The following is a 20252-nucleotide window of genomic DNA, read 5'->3' as shown; positions in this document are numbered from 1 at the left end:
CCCTGGCAGGACCTAGACCCTCACCTGGGGGCACCCCGGGCACCTCCGCCCAGCGCTAGGGGCTCAGCACAGGTGACTGGCGCTTCCCACCGAAATCATGTGAATATTAAGCTAATCAAAGCCGTGCCTGGGAAGGGATGGGGCTGGGAAGGCAGCCCTAACGAGCGGCAGCATGTCACTCCCTCCACCCTGAGCATCTTGCGCTGTCCCATTTGTCTGGCTGTAATCTACATTTCAAATGATTACATGGGAAGCTGAAGTGGTAGTGACAAGGATAAACGAAGCTTGTTAAACTAATAGCTGCACTAATGCCCAAATATGTGAACTTCCCGACGCAGGCCGCATCCCAGCCTGGCGGAGCTGTCAGCCCCGCTCCCCCGGGCTCCGCCGCCAGCCGCGGCCACATGATGAATGGCCCTGTCGACCAAACTCATCCGGGGCCCAATTAAACAGGCAGAAATGAACTGGAGCCGTCAGGCAGCCGGGGAGGGGGGGGAGGGGGAGGGGGGGCTGAGCCAGACGAGGGGTTGGGGGAGGTTGGTGGGGGTAGTTAAACCTTATACAGACGGAGAAACCGAGAGAAGGCAAGGGCGTCGGGGAGAGAGCGCGCAGCCCGGGAGACGAGAGGGCCAGAGACCCGAGAAAGAGCGAGGTGGCCACAAAGAGGAGAGAAGCCAGGGTGAGAGGGGAGGAGAGAGACAGAGACACACAGAGATGGAGCGACACAGAGACACCGAGAGACCAAGGGGACAGAAACAGACACGCACACACAGAGAGGCAGAGAGGTGGAGAGACACATGCAGAGACAGAAAGGGAGATACACCGAGGACAGCGGCACCCCAGGGAGGGCAGAGTACCGGGTGGGGGAGGGGCGGGGGGCGGGGAGGAAAGAGGGTGGGAAGGAAATACGTCCCGGCAAGTCAGGCAGCTCTGCGGCGGCAGCGGGGAAGTCGTTCTGTCAGAAAATGGTCATTTAATGGTTTGCCGAGCCCGCGACAGATATGTCATCTGAGTCGGCTCGGCGGTAGTCCCAGGGCATTTCATTTATTAATTACCAGCTTCCAGCCGGCTCCTTCCGTCCCCTGCCTCGTGCCCATCAGCAGCTCAGCCCCCAGGCTGGACGCCCCGCAGGCGCCTCGCCCCATTTTCCAGAGGCGACGGCTAAGGCCAGAGCCCGGCGCTGAGAAGGCTCAGGGTCCAGGGCTCCCGCCACCCACCAGGGGGTCCTACCGTCCCAACCCTGCCTGCCCCCCAGCCTCCCCCCACCCCCACTGGGCTGGACCTCCAGGACCAAGGAGGGGGGAACGGGCCCCTGTCCCCTTGCCCTTGAGGCAGAATTCAGACTCCTTTTCAGTCTTCAAGGCCCTGACGTCTTTGCCCCTCATCTCTGGCACCTGCCACCTGCTCAGTGCTCTAGCCATTCTGACCTTTTCTTTCCCCATATCTCTGACTAGAATATTCTTTTGTACCACTGAGACTTGTAGGGAGATGTCAAAGGCAGATTGTACTCTTGAGGGGTCCAAGGATGAGAGTGAGTCCCACATCACGGGAGGTGTGCACAGCGGCCGGAGAAGCACTCTCCTGGCTGTTAGGGAGAAGCTCCAGCACAGAAAGGGACTCTTGGCTCAGGGACCTTTCAGGACCTTCTAGCCCAGGGTCTCCGTGACTCTGTGAATTGGCTTCTTAGAAACCACAGCTGGCAAATGCCCTCTTTGTAGCCCCCTGTCAGGGGAGTGGAGCCAGGACCAGGCGTTTCAGGAAGACTGAACTTTAGTTCATCCCTTACCCCAGCACTAGCCACATGCTCCAGACTCTTCAGTTCTCAGAGAGAAGCTGGTGGGGGCAGGACTCACATGCTCCCTGTGGGGCATCCTGTGCTTGTGGGAGCAACGGGCGTCTCCTGAAATGTGATTTAACTCAGAGAGAGCTGATCTTGCAGGAGGGGCCCAATTCCATGAGATCTACCAGCAGATATCACCCCTCTCATTGTAGAGATGGGTATACTGAGGCCCAGAGAGAGGAAAGGACTTGTCTAAGATTACAGAGTGAGCTGGGGGCAGGCCCAGAGCCAGAGCCCAATCACCTGACCTCCCTCCAAGGCTCTTCCCTCAAAATAACAGAGCCACCAACCCCTCTGCATTAAAACCCCTTAGAGGAGTAACTAGACCTCTGCTGAAAGCAGAACTCCATAGCTTTAATTAATCTTGTCATATCAAAATTATTGACCATGCCTGACTTCAAAGGCTCATTTAATAGCCACACATGGAAACAACCTAAATGTCCATCAACAGATGAATGGACAAAGAAGATGTGGTACGTATATACAATGGAATACTACTCAACCATAAAAAAGAATGAAAAAATGCTATTTGCAGCAACATAGATGCAACTAGAGATTATCATACTAAGTGAAGTAAGTCAGAAAGACAAAGACAAATACCACATGATATCACTTATATGTGGAATCTAAAATATCACACAAATGAACCTATCTATAAAACAGAAACAGACTCACAGACATAGAGAACAGACTTGTGGTTGCCAAGGGGGAGGGGATGGGGGAGGGAAGGACTGGGAGTGTGGAATTAGCAGATGTAAACTATTATGTATAGGATGGATAAACAACAAGGTCCTACTGTATAGCACAAGGAACTATATTCAATATCCTGTGATAAACCATAATGGAAAAGAATATTAAAAAATGAATGTCTATATAAAAAAAGTTCATTTAAAAAATATATAATTATTATATTTACAAACATTATTATTATTATTCTCTACTTAAATCACCCAGCCTCCCAGATTGCTAGGATGAATACAAACACACTCCTATGGGTCACTTGCCTTACAGTGGACAGCCTGAGAAAAGGACCATAATGGCTCTGGGTTATTTTTGTCAACTCAGCTTTGCTTCCACTGGGGCTCTGCTCTCCTCCACTGTGTGTGATTTGGCTGGGGCTGGTAGTCAGTCTCCAGACAGGCCTGACCAACCATAGTACCTCTTCCCTTTGGCAGCCGTGATTGGTCCAAGAGATGGACATGTGACTTATCTGGACCAATCAGAGTGCTTCCCTGGGATTTATATACTGACACACAGAAACTCCCTCTTTGTGCTGCAGTGTAAGTCTAGAACTTTCAACAGTTCTTTTCCTCACCTGCATAGAGGAAGCCCAACTGCAATGGGAGATAATGAGTCCAATATATAATGGAAGCAAACCCAAGAGATGGAGAGAGAAAGAGAATCCTGATGACTTGGTTTAAGCTCTGGACTCAGCCATGCCTAAAGTCAGTGTCATCTCCTATAGGTACCCAGTCTCATAGCTCAATTAATCCTCTTTAGTCTTTATTTTAGACTGAGTTGGAATTATTTTCCTCGCACCTTAAAGGGTCCTAAAACTAATACAAGGTCTTTTCTCATATCAGCCTGTTTCATACAATAGCACACACACAAACAGACCTCCGCTCTGGGCCATATTGGGTACAATGCTCACACATATTTCCTTGCCACTAAGGAAGAAAGTGCCAGCTGCAGAACCCTGTGTCCCTTACTCCCTGCCTCTCTTGCATATGTGGTTTCTCCTTGGTGGGCAGAGGAGAACTAGCCCCTGAAATCCCTCTCTGAGCTCCAGGAGGCCAGAAGCTCTGAGATCCTTTTGGGTTACATACAGAGCTGTCTCCAGAGGGGGATGAAGGAGCCCCTCTCACCCAAGTTTTCTGATCACATCACTCTCCTGTTCCAAAACCTTCAGTGACTCTCCACCACCAGTGGGGGAAGTCCAAACTCCTTAGCCTGGCATTCAAGGCTCTTCACAGTCTGTCCTAGATTCCTCATCCTCTACTCTTTTCTACCTCTGGGTCTTTGTTTGTACTGTTCTTCCTCCTTCCTCTAGAAAATCCACCTGTGTGAGTCCTCCCTGCCCTACTAGGTCCAGCCCAGGCACCACCTCTTTTTTTTTTTTTTTTAGATTTTATTTATTTATTTTTGCCTGTGTTGGGTTTTTGTTGCTGCTTGTGGGCTTTCTCTAGTTGCGGCGAGGAGGGGCTACTCTTCGTTGAGGTGCACAGGCTTCTCACTGCGGTGGCTTCTCTTGTTGCAGAGCACGGGCTCTAGGCACGTGGGCTTCAGTAGTTGTGGCACGCAGGCTCAGTAGTTGTGGCTCGCAGGCTCTAGAGCACAGGCTCAGTAGTTGTGGCACACACACTTGGTTTCTCTGCGGCACGTGGGATGTTCCTAGACCAGGGCTCGAACCTGTGTCCCCTGCATTGGCAGGCGGATTCTTAACCACTGCGCCACCAGGGAAGCCCCCAAGCACCACTTCTTATAGGCAGCCTTCCTCATTCCCCTAGTAACAATGAAACTTGTCTTGGGACCTCCTCTAGCATGTTATCTGCCTCTCATTTGTGGCACCTCATATAGTCTTTCTCACATTAAATGTATTGTTTCTCCTGCCTGACTTGTTCCCCTTCCCCATACCACCTCCAGACCAAGTAACTCTTAACTCACCCTTTAGGCCTAAACTCAGAGGTCACTTGCTCAGAGAAAACTTCCTTGGCTGCATCCTGCTGAAAACTCTGTTCCTTTGGTTTTTTGTGCTCACAGAACTCTAAAATCTTCTTCAACTGTGTTTATCATAAGTTATAATAAAATATTTACCATGATTTGATTAATGCCTGTATCCCCCTATTAGAACATATGCTCCTATGAGAGCCATGACTTTGTTTTGTAGCTAGAATGGTACCTAGAACAACAATTGACATTAGTGGAATTAGTATTAGTAGAATCAATGACTGAATGGGTGAATGAATGAATGGATGAATGTCTCCTTTAGCCCCCTACTAACTGGGAGCTCACTGGAATCCGGAAGTATGTCAGTAATCTTTGCATCCCTCATAGCTTCTAGCATGTGGTCAACACTCAGTGGTCAGTGAACATGAATTTAACAATCAGCAGATGCATAGTTTATGGGAGTTCCTGGACTCTACCCATAGTTATGCGTGAGCCAGGAACTTAGGTTCTCAATACAAGCTGGGCCAAGAATTAAAAAATGTTAATACCCACAGAGAATATTCTCTAATCCAGGCACACTAGGGCTGCAGAAATGACTGAAAAAAGTCCCCCTGCCCTTGGGGAACATATAGTACAGTTGTCCTGGGTGAGTTGTTCTGACCCATCACCTCTCCAATGGGGTATGACATCGTTCTCAAGTTTTATTGCTACAAGATGGGATTACTCAACTCCTCAATAAACAAACAGCATTACACAAGCATCATGCACACACATGCAAATCCAGAGTAGACAATAACCCCCAGTGTGCTGGAGTGTTTTATGGGATGGCCAAGGGAAAGCAAGCCAGGAGTCAGCTTTAAAAACAATACTTATTTATAACAATTGGCATAGCAATGGAGAAAATTGCTACTTAGATAGGATTTTACATTTTGCAAAGCTTTTTGTAATCAGCACAATTTCTCCCAACAATTCTTGAGGACAGGTTGTTTTTGTCACTCCCATTTGCAGGCTATGAGAAGGTAGTGGGGGAAAGTGACAGAAAATGCTGTGCTTCCCCTTTACAAAGCACAATCTGAAAGGAGAACTCTGGCTTAATTGAATCAAGCAAACACTTTGTTTGAATGTCTACTATGTGCCGGGCACTGGGAATCTGGTTATACACAAGACTTGAGTAAGATTTTGAGCTCTGGCTCACTGCTGGCTTCTCTGGGGATATATAGCCTTTGTCTCACTTAGAGAAGAAGAGCAATATGTTCTCTTACATTGCCTCCACCTATCATTTTGCTTAGCCATCTCTCTTAAAACTTCATGCAGTTGAATTAGTCAGAATAGGCTAAATAATGCTGCTGTAACAAATGATCCTCAAACCTCAGTGCTTTAAAACAACAAAATTTTATTTCTACCTCAAGCCATATGTCCATTGTGGGTCAGCAGTGGGGGCTTTGCTCACTGTAGACATTCAGAGATACAGGGAGATGGAGTAACTTTCATCTTAAACATCACTGGTTAATGTATGAGGAAATTGGTTAATGCTACAGAAAAAAGAGAGTACTGGAGACTCTTGCATCAGTAGTAGTTCAATGTCCTGGTACAAAAGTGATACATATCATTTCACCACTCACTTACTGGCTGAAACCAGTCACATGGCCCCACCTAACCATAAGGTATCCAGGAAGTGCAATGCCACCTTGTGCCCAGAAGGTCAGAGGACCAAAAGTATGTAGCAAACAGCACTAATAACTACTATGCAAGTTAAATTTCATCCCATGCCAGAATAAAAAAGTTAAGCCAAATTTTTTAGTTTCTTCTTAGGTCTGGAAAAATACCAACTCTGTGGGTAGAAGGGATTTTTACAACTGATTATTTGTGCGTTTTATGAAGAAAGGCAACAAACAAACAAAAACAACCCCCCACACACACACAGACAAAAAACAAAAAAACTTGAGACCTGTGCAAAGACTGACTTTTACCAAAATCAAGATGCATTGAAGGGAAAACTCTAGCTACTACAATAAGACAAGAAAAATAAATAAAAGGCATATAGGTTGCAAAGGAAGAACTAAAATTGTCTCTATTTGCAGATGACATGACTGTGATCCTAAAGAACCTACAAAGAAAAAAATTGCTGGAACTAATAAAAGAATTTAGGATATCACAATATATATAAAAATCAATTGTAGGGCTTCTCTGGTGGCGCAGTGGTTGAGAGTCCGCCTGCCGATGCAGGGGACACAGGTTCGTGTCCCGGTCCAGGAAGATCCCACATGCCGCAGAGCGGCTGGGCCCGTGAGCCATGGCCGCTGAGCCTGCGCGTCCAGAGCCTGTGCTCCGCAATGGGAGAGGCCACAACAGTGAGAGGCCCGCATACCGCCAAAAAAAAAAAAAAAAAAAAATCAATTGTACTTCTATACATTAGAAGTGAACAAATAGAAATGATATTAAAAACGAATATGATTTACAATAGCATTTAAAAAGTCAAACACTTAAGGATATATTTAACAAAACGTGAAAGTCTTCTACACTAAAACTATATAAACTGTAAAACAATGCTAAAATAAATTTAAAAGATCTAAATTGAATAAACTAAAACTTGAATGAAAAATCATGGATTAGAAGACTAATAGGAATATTATTACAATGTCAATATTCTTTAATTGATCTAAAGATCCAATGTAATCTCAATCAAGATGATTTTGAATTTTATTTGGAAAGGCAAAGGACTAACAGTAGCCAAAGAATTTTGAAAATGAGTTACAAAATGAAAAGACTCCTACCAGATTTTAAGACTTACTATAAAACTATAAAAATCAAAACAGCATGATTTTGGTAAAAGGATAGACAAATAAATTTTTGGAACAGAATAGAGGGTCCAGACATAGGTCAACACGTACACTGTCACTTGAGGAAAGGAAAATGTGTTTGACAAGTGGTGCTGGAACAACTGAACATCCATATGAAAAACAAAGAACCTTCCCTCATCTCACACCATACATAAAAATAAATTCTGAATGGCTTAGAAAACTCAAAGTAAAAGGGAAAACAGAAAAACGTAGAAGAATATCTTTATGACCAAAGATTTCTTAGAAAGGACACAGAAAGCATAAAGCATTTAAAAAACTGAGAAAATGGACTTGATCAAGTTTGGGACTGACATGTACACACTGCTATATTTAAAATGGATAACCAACAAGGACCTACTGTATAGCACAGGGAACTGTGCTCAATATTATGTAACAACCTAAATGGGAAAAGAATTTGAAAAGGAAGATACATGTATATGTATAACTGAATCACTTTGCTGTACACCTGAAACTATCACAACATTGTTAATCAACTATACTCCAATATAAATAAAAAGTTAAAAAAAATTTAAAAGACTAAAAAAACGAGAAAATGAACTTGATCAAAATTAAAACTTGTGTTCATTAAAAAACTGCCGTCAGCGGAAGAGTAAGATGCAGAGATCACCTTCCTCCCCACAGATACACCAGAAATTCATCTACACGTGGAACAACTCCTACAGAACACCTACTGAACGCTGGCAGAAGACTTCAGACCCCCCAAAAGAAACTAATTAAAAAAAAAAACTGCCATCAAATTTCACAATTTGTATGGAAACACAAAAGACTCGGAATAGCCAAAGTAATCTTGAGAAAGAAAAACAGAGCTGGAGGAATCAGGCTCCCTGACTTCAGACTATACTACAAAGCTACAGTGATCAAGACAGTATGGTACTGGCACAAAAACAGAAATACAGATCAATGGAACAGGATAGAAAGCCAGAGATAAACCCACACACATATGGTCACCTTATTTTTGAAAAAGGAGGCAAGAATATACAGTGGAGAAAAGACAGCCTCTTCAATAAGTGGTGCTGGGAAAACTGGACAGCTACATGTAAAATGATGAAATTAGAACACTCCCTAATACCACACACAAAAATAAACTCAAAATGGATTAAAGACCTAAATGTAAGGCCAGACACTATGAAACTCTTAGAGGAAAACATAGGCAGAACACTCTATGACATAAATCACAGCAAGATCCTTTTTGACCCACCTCCTAGAGAAATGGAAATAAAACCAAAAATAAACAAATGGGACCTAATGAAACTTAAAAGCTTTGGCACAGCAAATGAAACCATAAACAAGACAAAAAGACAGCCCTCAGAATGGGAGAAAATATTTGCAAACGAAGCAGCTGACAAAGGATTAATCTCCAAAATTTACAAGCAGCTCATGCAGCTCAATATCAAAAAAACAAACAACCCAATCCAAAAATGGGCAGAAGATGTAAATAGACATTTCTCCAAAAAAGATATACAGATTGCCAACAAACACATGAAAGGATGCTCAACATCACTAATCATTAGAGAAATGCAACTCAAAGCTACAATGAGGTATCACCTCACACCAGTTAGAATGGGCATCATCAGAAAATCTACAAACAATAAATGCTGGAGAGGGTGTGGAGAAAAGGGAACCCTCCTGCACTGTTGGTGGGAATGTAAATTGATACAGCCACCATGGAGAACAGTATGGAGGTTCCTTAAAAACTAAAAATAGAACTACCATATGACCCAGCAATCCCACTACTGGGCATATACCCTGAGAAAACCATAATTCAAAAAGAGTCATGTGTCACAATGTTCATTGCAGCTCTATTTACAATAGCCAGGACATGGAAGTAACCTAAGTGTCCATCGACAGATGAATGGATAAAGAAGATGTGGCACATATATACAATGGAATATTACTCAGCCATAAAAAGAAACGAAATTGAGTTATTTGTAGTGAGGTGGATGGACCTAGAGTCTGTCATACAGGGTGAAGTAAGTCAGAAAGAGAAAAACAAATACTGTATGCTAACACATATATATGGAATCTAAAATGAAAAAACAATGGTTATGAAGAACCTAGGGGCAGGACAGGAATAAAGACGAAGATGTAGAGAATGGACTTGAGGACACGGGGAGGGGGAAGGGTAAGCTGGGACAAAGTGAGAGAGTGGCATGGACTTATATATACTACCAAATGTAAAATAGATAGCTAGTGGGAAGCAGCTGCATAGCACAGGGAGATCAGCTCAGTACTTTGTGACCACCTAGAGGGGTGGGATAGGGAGGGTGGGAGGGAGATGCAAGAGGGAGGAGATATGGGGATATATGTATATGTATAGCTGATTCACTTTGTTATAAAGCGGAAACTAACACACCATTGTAAAGCAATTATACTCCAATAAAGATGTTAAAAAAAACCCACAACTGCCATCAAGAAAAGAATTAAGGACTTCCCTGGTAGCACAGTGGTTAACAATCTGCCTGCCAATGCAGGGGACATGGGTTCGATCCCTGGTCCAGGAAGATCCCACATGCTGCGGAGCAACTAAGCCCGTGCGCCACAACTACTGAGCCTGTGCTCTAGGGCCTGCATGCTGCAACTACTTAGCCTGTGTGCCGCAACTACTGAAGCCCACATGCCTAGAGCCCGTGCTTTGCAACAAGAGAAGCCACTGTACTGAGAAGACTGTGCACCGCAACGAAGAGTAGCTGCTGCTCGCCGCAACTAGAAAAAGCCCACGCAGAGCAACAAAGACCCAATGCAGCCAAAAAAAAAGAGAAAAGAAATAGGTAAGCCATAGAATGAAGAGAAGATATTCACAACACACTTATCTGATAAAATACTATATCCAGAAGATATAAACTCCTACAACCCAATAATAAAGACAAGCAGCACAGTTCTTAAAAAAAATAGACAAGATCTGAGTAGACACTTCACAAAAGAAGATACACAAATGGCTAATGAATACTTGAAAAGTCATTTAACATCATTAGTCATCAGGAAAATACAAATCAAAATCACAATGAGATATTACTATATACTATCTAGAATGGCTAAAATGATAAAGGCTGACAACACCAGATGTTGGAGATGTAGAGCAACTGTAACTCCCACAGTTTGGAGTGTAATATGGTACAACCACTTTTGAAAACTATCTTTGCAATTTCTCCAAAATTTCCTTGGTATTCATCCAAGAGAAATTAAAACATGTATCTACAAAAAGGCTAAGTCAAGAATTGTCACAGAAATTTTATAATAATAGTTAAAAACTAGAAACAACCTAGATGTCTATTAACAGGAGAATGAATTAGTAAGCTGGGGTATAGTCATACAGTGGAATACCACTCAATAAGACAAAGGAACAAACTACATATACATACAAGAACATGGATGAATCTCAAAAACACTACGATGAAGGACAGGAGCCAAACATAGAAAGTGTAAAACATACGATTCCATTTATCCATTTATTCTAGAATAAGCAAAACTGGCCTGTGTTAATAGAACTCAGATTAGTGTTTGTTTTCAGGGGAGAGAGGAGATTGCCTAGAAATGTTTTGTCTTGATGTGCATTCGTGAAAACTGATGGCATGGTTCACTTAAGATCTTTGCACTGTGTGCAAATTATACCTCATGGGTCAACCCCGATCTGCAAGGAAAGCTGGAAAATGTTGTTCTCCTGATGCTCAAAATAAAATCAAGATTCTGTCACTAAGTAAAGGGGAAAATGGAAATTGGGCAGGAACCACACATGTGCATGCATACCCACGCGCACACACACACAGACTTACATAAGATGTGCCAGACCTGTTCTCATAGCATCATACATAAGCCCATTCAATCCTCACAATGACCGTTATTAACCCCATTTTGCTGATGACAGACCTCTGCTACAGAGAGTGTTGAAACTCAATGCCACGGCATATGGAGACTGGAAGAAGGAGTCAGAGGTGTTCAGTCTGGAGAACATAAAATTAAGAAAACCCAAGAGCTGATTACAAATTCCTAAAGATCACAGGGAAAGGGGACCAGAGCTCTGAGTGGGCCCAAAGGGTGAGGCTAAGATCAATGGGAAGAAGAGAGAGTGTCAGGGTCTAGTTCTACAAGAGGAAAAAATGTTCTAGCACAGCCACTCTTTCCTCAGAGCCCCCCCAGAGTCCAGTGAAGGAGAGATGGCTGATAGCATCCCCATTCCACAGACTGAGAGACTGAGGCTGGGGGAGGTCACATGACTCATCAAACACGATGACAGAGCCAAGGCAAGAGCCTAATGCTCTTGCTTGTTCACTCTGTCTGTCCCCAATGAGTAGCATCTGGGATGCAGGATGACCCAGTGGGTAAGTGTGGAGACTCTGGGATCGCATAGACCTGGGTTGGTGTCTCCACCACTAACAAACTGGGTGACTCTGGGTTGGTGAAACTTTCTGGGCTTTAGTTTTCTGATCTGTAAAGTGGGACTGATAATCATAGTAGCTATCTCATCAGATTGATGTGAGGACTAATTGAGAGTATACACGTGAAACAGTGCAGCATCTGGCACACAATAATTGCTCAGTAAACAGTGGTTATTATTGTTCGCCCTGGAGACCCAATCAGTGGCATGGTACCCAGCACCACTGGCTTGACACAGACTTAAGTTCACATCCTGCAAGATGGAAAACATCTGGATCTTGTGCAATGTTTGCCACACCAAGGAGGACTGGAGGCCTAATTAAAATTGCTACTCTGTTTGCATTATCAAATGTCAGGGTTTTTTTTTTTTCTTCCCACAGAGCAAAGATTTTTCTTATCAAAAATCTATTCACTAAAATGCTAATGATCATCAGTGATTAGAAACTGCTGCTCAAATTTTGAAAGTTCCCAGTGGGCCTCTCAGACATGGCTTGTAACTTGTCAGTTGAAGAAATGTTCTCAACAAATCAAACTTTGCTGTATATGTTAAAAAAAAAAAAAAAAGATTTTATTTCCTTAACGCTTCATTGTGCGGGTCCAGAAGGGACTTTTGAGTTAAGTGACAGAGACCACATTGTTAGTTGTGGGGTGAGTTCCAACAGAAGTCTCTCAAGGCAAAAGATATTCTCAGATAGGCCCCCAAACTGCTTACAAAGTCTGTCAAGCTTATCTTAATTTCAATAAGCACTTAGTTTGCCAAAGAGGAGCACATCAACAATTTGCTTATATTATCTTCTTTTTGTCCTTCCATTCCTTTTTCTTCTTCCTCTGCCTTCTTCAGGAGGACGCATCGACAAGGCTGGGGTCTTCAACAGGCAGCAAGGATGCTAATGTCACCAGCTGCCTCAGTGGTCAGACCCGGCTGGGTCCCAGGGCTTCTGGGGCTGACTGCACACAGCCCCAGCAGAGCCAGGGGGCCGATGATGGGGTGGGTGGGTTCCTCCTGGACTCTCGGCTGCCCTGTCACGTGTGGGCACAGTCAGACACTGGGGGCCTTGCTTCTCACAGTACCCCACATACTGCTCGCCTGGACTCTTGGCCTCTCTAGGTTCGGGCAGTTTCCAGGGTATGCATGGTATCTTCCAGGGTATAGACTGGACTGTGTGGAACAGTCACTGTGGATACATGAGAGGTTTGGTACCCATTCACCCAGCAACAACAGGCCAGCACAGTCAGAGGGTGTGAATTCAAAGGCACATGGTCCCAAGTGGTGTTTAGAACATGGATTCAAGTCAGACAGCATCGGGTTTAGTCTCAACTCCCGCACTCTCTCATTCATTCAACAAATATGTATTAAGCACCTATCATGTGCTGGGCACTGTCCTGGGAGCCGGTGATAGAGCAGCGAACCAAACAGATTTTGTCCTTGCTCTCCTGAACTTTATGATTTGGTGGAGGAGACAATAAGCAATTAGGCAGGTAAATAAATCAGCAATTACAGACTCTGATTAGTGTTTCAAAGTAAATAAACAGACTTATGACTGATAGACCTTAAAGTCTGGTTCCTGGACCAACAGCATAGGCGTTACCTAGGAACTTGTTAGAAATGCAAAATCTCAGGCTCCATCCCAGCTGTACTGACTCAGAACCTCTGGGGTGGGGCCCAGCAATCTGTGTCTAAAGCCTTCCAGGTGACTCTGGTCCATGCTCAAGTTTGAAGACCCGGATATAGAATGATGGGGTGAGGGAAGAGCCTCTTGACTGAAGGCGGTCAAGAGGCTGGTCTGTGGAAGTGATGCTCAAGGCTCAGGCCACAGGGATGAAGAGGATCCATGTGAGGACCCAGAGGAAAAGCATCCTTGGCTGTGTGCATTTGAGCCTCAGTTTTCTTATCTGTGACTTGAGAGTCATAATAGTTCTACCACCATAGAGTTGTGATGAGGATTCAGTGGGTAAAGGCTTGGCACAGACTTTGCCAAAATGTAAACTCACCATCAGTGATGATTTTTATCATTTAGAGTGTGCCCCCACCAGGTCCCAGCTCTTGGGCCTCCACCACTAAGAAAGTGGCAAGAAGGTTTCTTAGAAGCCTGCAGGCCAGCCCAGGTCCCATCCCCCCAGCGTCTGCTCAGAAGTGTCAGTGGAGTCAGGGCCACAGGTGGGAGACACAAAGCTTCAAGGGGTCTGCATTCCAGAAGACTGGGCAGCTTCCACCTAGAACCGCACCCCTACCCCTATTGCCTTTTTTCTATTTGCAAGAACTCCAATGTAGTAGGGCTTCTGTGCTAATTTAAGCAGCACAAATCCTAGTAGATCTTCCCAACAAGATGAAGCGAGACACTTGGTTGAAAATATGAGAAGTCCCCTCGTCCAGCCAGACAGCATCCATACCTCAGATCTCGCCTGAGCCTACTAGGTGCACAGTTGCTGATGCTGGGGGCTTGGGACCTCATTGGGGGATATGACACATAAGCAGCTGCTGGAAATACCAAGTACAAAACACTATCAGGGAGGTGTTGGGCATTCAGGGGACAGGGAGATTGATTCCTGCTGGGGGGCTGGGGGCATCTTCCTGGATGTACCTTCCCTTGGGGACATCCATCATTTCTTGCAGGAGCTTCCAAGTCTAAAGAGCTTATTATTCCCTCCTGTACCATGTTGCTCTTGGGACTGTAAATCAAAAATTCCATCTCACAGAAATCCTCAATTCTCACGCAGAGGAGAGAAAGAGAGACTCAAAGTTGGTTTAACCTCCCTGACAGCCCGTTTGAAGGAGAAGATGTTTGAGAGCCCTCACCATGCTTTAGAACTGGGAGGTCCTTTGGGAATATCTAGGCCAGTTGTCCCACTGTAGAGATGAGGAACTGAGGCCAGAGAAGGAAGCGCAGTTGGCAAGGCTGCACGTTGAATCAGGGCAGCGCTGGGACTGGCATCCTGGCCCTGTGCCCTCCACCCCCCTGAGAGTAAGAGCTGAGCAGAGAGGAGGTTTGCCTACAAGCACTGGTCTAGATTTGCTACCAGGAGCTCCTGGGACTCCTGTGCTGCATCCTTTTTATTCATCGGTTACCACCGATTTCTTGTCCTTACATCCAGAACCTACGCCCTCCTGCCTAGAACTGCCTCCTGCACCAGGGGACCCAGACAAAAGCCCAGAAGTTGAAGTGGGGGCCACATCTCATCCACACAGTTCCTCCTGCATTTACCCGGTTTCATAGCCTGTGACCAATTCCTTCCCCTTGCCCTGGGCTTCAGCCCCAAGGGTCTGGTTGTGTTTTTTTTTTTGGAGGGGTGGGTCACTGCACTTTCTGCTGCCAGCTTCTCTCCTCCCTCCAGACTCCCAAGCTTGTCTGCCCTGTGTTCCTGTCAGTCTCGCCTGCCCACAGCTCCTGCTCACCAGCCGGGTCCTTGGCCCTTGCCTGGCTCTCCCAGGCCATCTCCAACAACTTCTCATCCTCTAGTGGCTGCACCAAGAAGAAAAAAACCCTACAGAGCACCAAAAGAAACTACCAAATTCAGCATTGCTGTGAAAGTCAGGTAAATTAATAAAGCTAGAAATGAAAAACATAAAAATGCAGGTTTGACTAATGAAAATTACCCTAGTTAGAGTCAACGAAGTGAACTTAGGTTAATTGATCATCCAGGTAACAACAATTATTTGCATCATTATCATGTGTCAGAGTACCTTCACTGTAAGTTTAATTTGATGATACCACTGAGCTCTGATACAGTATCCTGGGCCTTCATATTAGCCACTCATGTGCCTTGGTCATGTGTTCCTAATTTTAAGTAGGGAGAGGATATATTAGTTTAAAAACTATTTGCCATACTCAGATGTCATGATATTTGTTGTGTTCATAAAATTGTCACATCAAAGGATCACGGAGGCCATCTAAGTCAACCTCAAGCCCAAGGAAGGAACTGCACCCGTGGCTCCCTGGGAGAGGTCATTCAGTCTACTCTTGAGGAGTTCTGGTGATGGGAGCTTACTGCCTACAAGGAACTCTGTTTTGATCTTTAAACCACATTAGTTGAGAGAAGTTTTTTCTTAGGTGGAGTCCAAATCTGCCTCTTTGTGTCTTATACCATTGGTCCTGGTTCTATTGATCTAGAAGTTAGTGAAAAGCCTTCCTATCATCCTCTTCCCCATGCCAGACCCTACAGTAGTTAAGGACATCGAGATTGCTAGACCCCAAGAGACAGTATGGTAGAGTGGTGAAGAGCCTGACTATTTGGTTTCAAGTGCTGACTCTAGCACCTGTTGGCTATGATTATGTTGAGAGAGTCATGTAATCTCTCTATACCTCAGTTACCTCAACTGTAAAATGGGGATAATAGTACCTATTCTCACAGGGCTATTGAGAGGATTAATGACTTAATACATGGGAGGCATTTAGGACAGTGCCTGGCACATAATAAGCTCCATATACATTTTTTTTTTCGGTACGCGGGCCTCTCACTGTTGTGGCCTCTCCCGTTGCAGAGCACAGGCTCCGGACGCGCAGGCTCAGCGGCCATGGCTCACGGGCCTAGCCGCTCCGCGGCATGTGGGATCTTCCCAGACCGGGGCACGAACCCGTGTCCCCTGCATCGGCAGGCAGACTCTCAACCACTGCGCCACCAGGGAAGCCCCATTTTTTTGGTTTTTTTTTTTCATATACATGTTAGCTACCATTATTTTCTTAGTCTCACAGACAAAATACTCTCCATTTATTCACCACTTTCCCCTTAAAGATTACTAAAGACTCCTTCATATGGAAACAAGTGAGAGTCCTGTGAGTTTCTAAGATCATGTACAAGAAAGAACAGAGGGTTATTATGAAAACTGAGTTATTCCAAGTTAAGTGTGGAGTGCAGTTGCTTAGCACATAGGCTCAGTAAACATTTGCAATTATGGTTATTGGTGCTTATTCAACTATTCTAAAATAGAGAAGAGAGATTGTTGGATGATACACATGTCTCAAACCTAACTGACTTTTGAATAACTTAGATGTGTACCTAAGTGAAATGTCTTAAATAAAGATTAGGCATGTGTGCAGAAAACCGCTCTAATTACTCAGTTCGTGCAGACACATTCCCGTCTTTGGAGACTCACAAAGTCTCAGTTACCGCTTCCCCCAGGTATCATGCTTCACGGTGATGAATGGGAACTGATTCTTGGAATAGAAATGCAATTTCCACAAGGCCTCAGCGGCAGCAGCAAAGGCATTAGGTCGGTGTTTGAAATGCATGGTCTTGGAGAGAAGGCCTGAGGCTGCCTCGGAGAACACCCAGCTCAGCCTTGAGACACCTGGAGGTGGGAAAGTCTTTCTCAAGCAGGAGTTCCAGGAGCACCAGGGACTCCCCGGGTCCCAAGCAAGGCAAAAGCGCTAGCTCCAGCTATTCCAGGCACAACAGCTTTTTCCAGGCAAATGGACCATGCTGTCTAGGAAACTCCAAAAGCAACAAACGCTTTATTTCCCTTTTGGCCCACATCTTTTTTTTCCCGGCTGTCAGTGTCTGAGTGCGACTAGACCTTGATGTGCATTCTCTCATTAGATTCAAGATGCCCACCCGAGGTTGGTAGTTTTGTTCCCATTTTACAGATAAGGAAATTGAGACTCACTATGTGAACTGTTCACCACTATCCCAATTCTCACTGCCCCACACCCTGTGAAGATAGTCACAGCCAGACAAGCTCTAGCCAATGAAATGAGAGTAGAAGTGAGGCGGCTCATTTTAAGTGAGTCACTGTGCTCTCTCCACGGGGCCTTAGTCATTGGAGAAGCCGTAATGAAAAGAAGCCTCCATCAACCTCGTTTCTGGAGTTATTATTATGGAGTTACTATTATTACCTTTAATGAAAAGTAGCATGAGCAAGAAATAAACCTCTGTCATTTACAGCCACTTAGATTTCAGAGCTGTTTGTCACTGCAGCATTCCCTAGACTATCCTGACCGATGCAAAAAGGTTAAATAACATGCTTACAGTTACACAGCCTTGGAGTTGGAATAGGAAGCCAGGTCTGTCTGATTTCAAAGCTTGTGCCCCAACCACTACATGATTACACTGTCCCTCTCTTCCTATCTCCCTGGTTCTCTGCCTCCCTGCCTCTCCATCCCAGCCTGCAGGTTGGATAACTGTGCTCCACGGGTATGTTGTCCCACTCCACTCTGACCTGCAGGAAGTCAAAAATTCCCTCTGGTAATTCTCCTTGGTTCCCCATCTTTTTTTTTTTTTTTCCCTCACAAATATAGCCTAGGCCCCAAGGTTGAGGGAGAGAGTGAATGGAGTTCCCCTCTCATACAGTTCCCTGACCATCCTCTTGTGTCTGTTGCCCTCCCTCCTATCCTGAGGGACCCTTCCCCCTAGAACTCCAAACTTACTAGGTTCCTCACTTTATTAAAACCATTTCATGTCTCCCCATTGCCCTCAGGAGGGGCCTGGCACACAAGGCCACCATGAGCTGGTCCCTGCTTCCTTTCCAACTTTTACTCCTGTCTTTCCTCTGCATGAGACCCTGGTGCCGGCCACCACCCATAAGAAAGCTTATCACCCCGACCTCCCAGGCACAAGCATGCAGGAATCCCCTCCTCCCTGATCCTTTCAATCTTCTTCAGCCAGTCACACACATGTACATGTGCACACACACACACACGTGCACATCAGCTGCTCCTGCCTCCATCCCCCAGCCCCTCATACCCTCCCCCATCACCGCATGAGTCGCTCTGCATCATCCCTGTCTGTGCAAGCTCTGTCTCCCCCTAGACTGAGGCTCTCAGGGCAGGGACCACATCAACTTCTTTCTGCATCCCTGGAGACCCCACAAGGCCAGACCCAGAGTGGGGGCTTCTGACATTGCCGAAGAGGATGCTTAAATGGCAGGTACCCAAGGACTAAGCTTCCACAGCGGACCAAAAAGGGCATTTTGCAGTGTCCCCTCCACCTCCCTTGAACAAATCCAGCTGAAACAAACAAAAACAAACAAAACGTGCTCTTTTCTCTAAGCCCCAGACTGGTTCTCCCCCGGCGCTATGCTTTCAAACATCATCTGTTTTCCCACTCCAAGGTCTATCTATCATGTTCACCAGAATCTGTCCCCGCGGAGCTGTGGCACGAGAATCGTCAACATTTAACACAATCAGAGCTTGTTCCATCGTGGGGAGGTTGGGGCGGGAGGCTGGCAGGGCTGAGTCCGGCTTGGCTTCTCGACTGAGCACGAACGCCTACAGACGGAATTCTCCCATGAGACCCTCCTCCTCCTTCCCCCTTTCCTATTTGCCTTTTATCAAGGAGGTAGGGCAGGACCAATGCAAACCTTGGCCCCATTCGAGGGCTCACCTCTCTCACCCTGGCCATCCATCTCGGCCTCATTTAAGTGTTCTTACCTACCTGTCACTCCACAGCAGTCAGTGGCCAGGGAGGGGAGAATATAGGTCATTTTTACTTCTTCATGCCTTTAGCAGCAACTGTTGTGCCCGAACATTCAATTTATATAAGAGCAGCTCATGGTGGAAAATCCTAACTTAAAGAATCCCCGTGGAACTTCAAGCGGAATGGCAGGCACGGAAGAGGGGAGAGACAGGAGAGAGAAGATGGCAAACGGACCTGTAAAGGTTTAAATGATGTCTATGTTTAGGATCTCCTTTCCTTTAAGTTTCTGGGGTCAAACCTTTACTTATGGGCCAGAGCAGGAGTGACAAGGCGAGTGTTGGAGATCCAGTTCTGGACTCCTCTACGGTGATGTCCATGCCCAAAGAAAGGCTACTTCTGTACTAAATCGTGGCCAGGGGCATGCTCAGGGCAATTCAGGTTAAGTGTTGTGAAACAGGTAAGAAGGAAGGATAGAGAGAAACAGTGGCTGCTTCCTGGAATTCCTCCCCGTCTGCTCTTTGTCTTTCCTGGGTGGATGTGCCCCTGTTCTGCTTCTGTGTTACTCCCATGCCATTGAGCCGTGGACAAGGGTAGCCACTGAAGTCCTTGTTGACCCTCTGTAAATGTCCCCCAACTTGGGGCTGAGACACCTTCTCAGAGCTGCCCCTTGCAGGTGCCTGATCTGGGAGCGCAGAAGAAGAGCAAGGCAGTGATTAAGCCTGGACTATTCCCAGCTCACCACAAAAACATCCAAGTTCCAGACACATGGCTCCAGGCGGCACTGAATCCCCTGGGCCTTTGAGAGAGGGTGGCTTCCCCCAAACCACCCAGAACAGGCTGACTGATTGAGCTGAATTCATTTTTCCTCCTGAATACAGAGACAAGTGCTTACAAATTGAATGAAATTGATGCAAGTGAAGTTATTCAATTTCCAGTGGCCTCACTCCGAGCCTTTAGCCTGCTCCCCACGGTTAACGGCAAATAATATTTGTTTTCTCCTTGCGCGAATGTAAAAGCGTTTCCAGCACTCTGAAAGCCCCTCTTTTGGGTATTTGCACTGAATTCCATTTCTGTAAGCATTGGCTGAGGCATTACTGGTCCTGATACCAGGCAGTTGGCTAACGTTCCAGAGTGCTTACTACGTGGCAGGCATTTTTACATGT

The sequence above is a fragment of the Hyperoodon ampullatus genome, assembly GCF_949752795.1.
Source record: "Hyperoodon ampullatus genome assembly, chromosome: 6".
NCBI classification, from domain to species: Eukaryota; Metazoa; Chordata; class Mammalia; order Artiodactyla; family Ziphiidae; genus Hyperoodon; species Hyperoodon ampullatus.
This window is presented reverse-complemented; position numbering follows the sequence as displayed.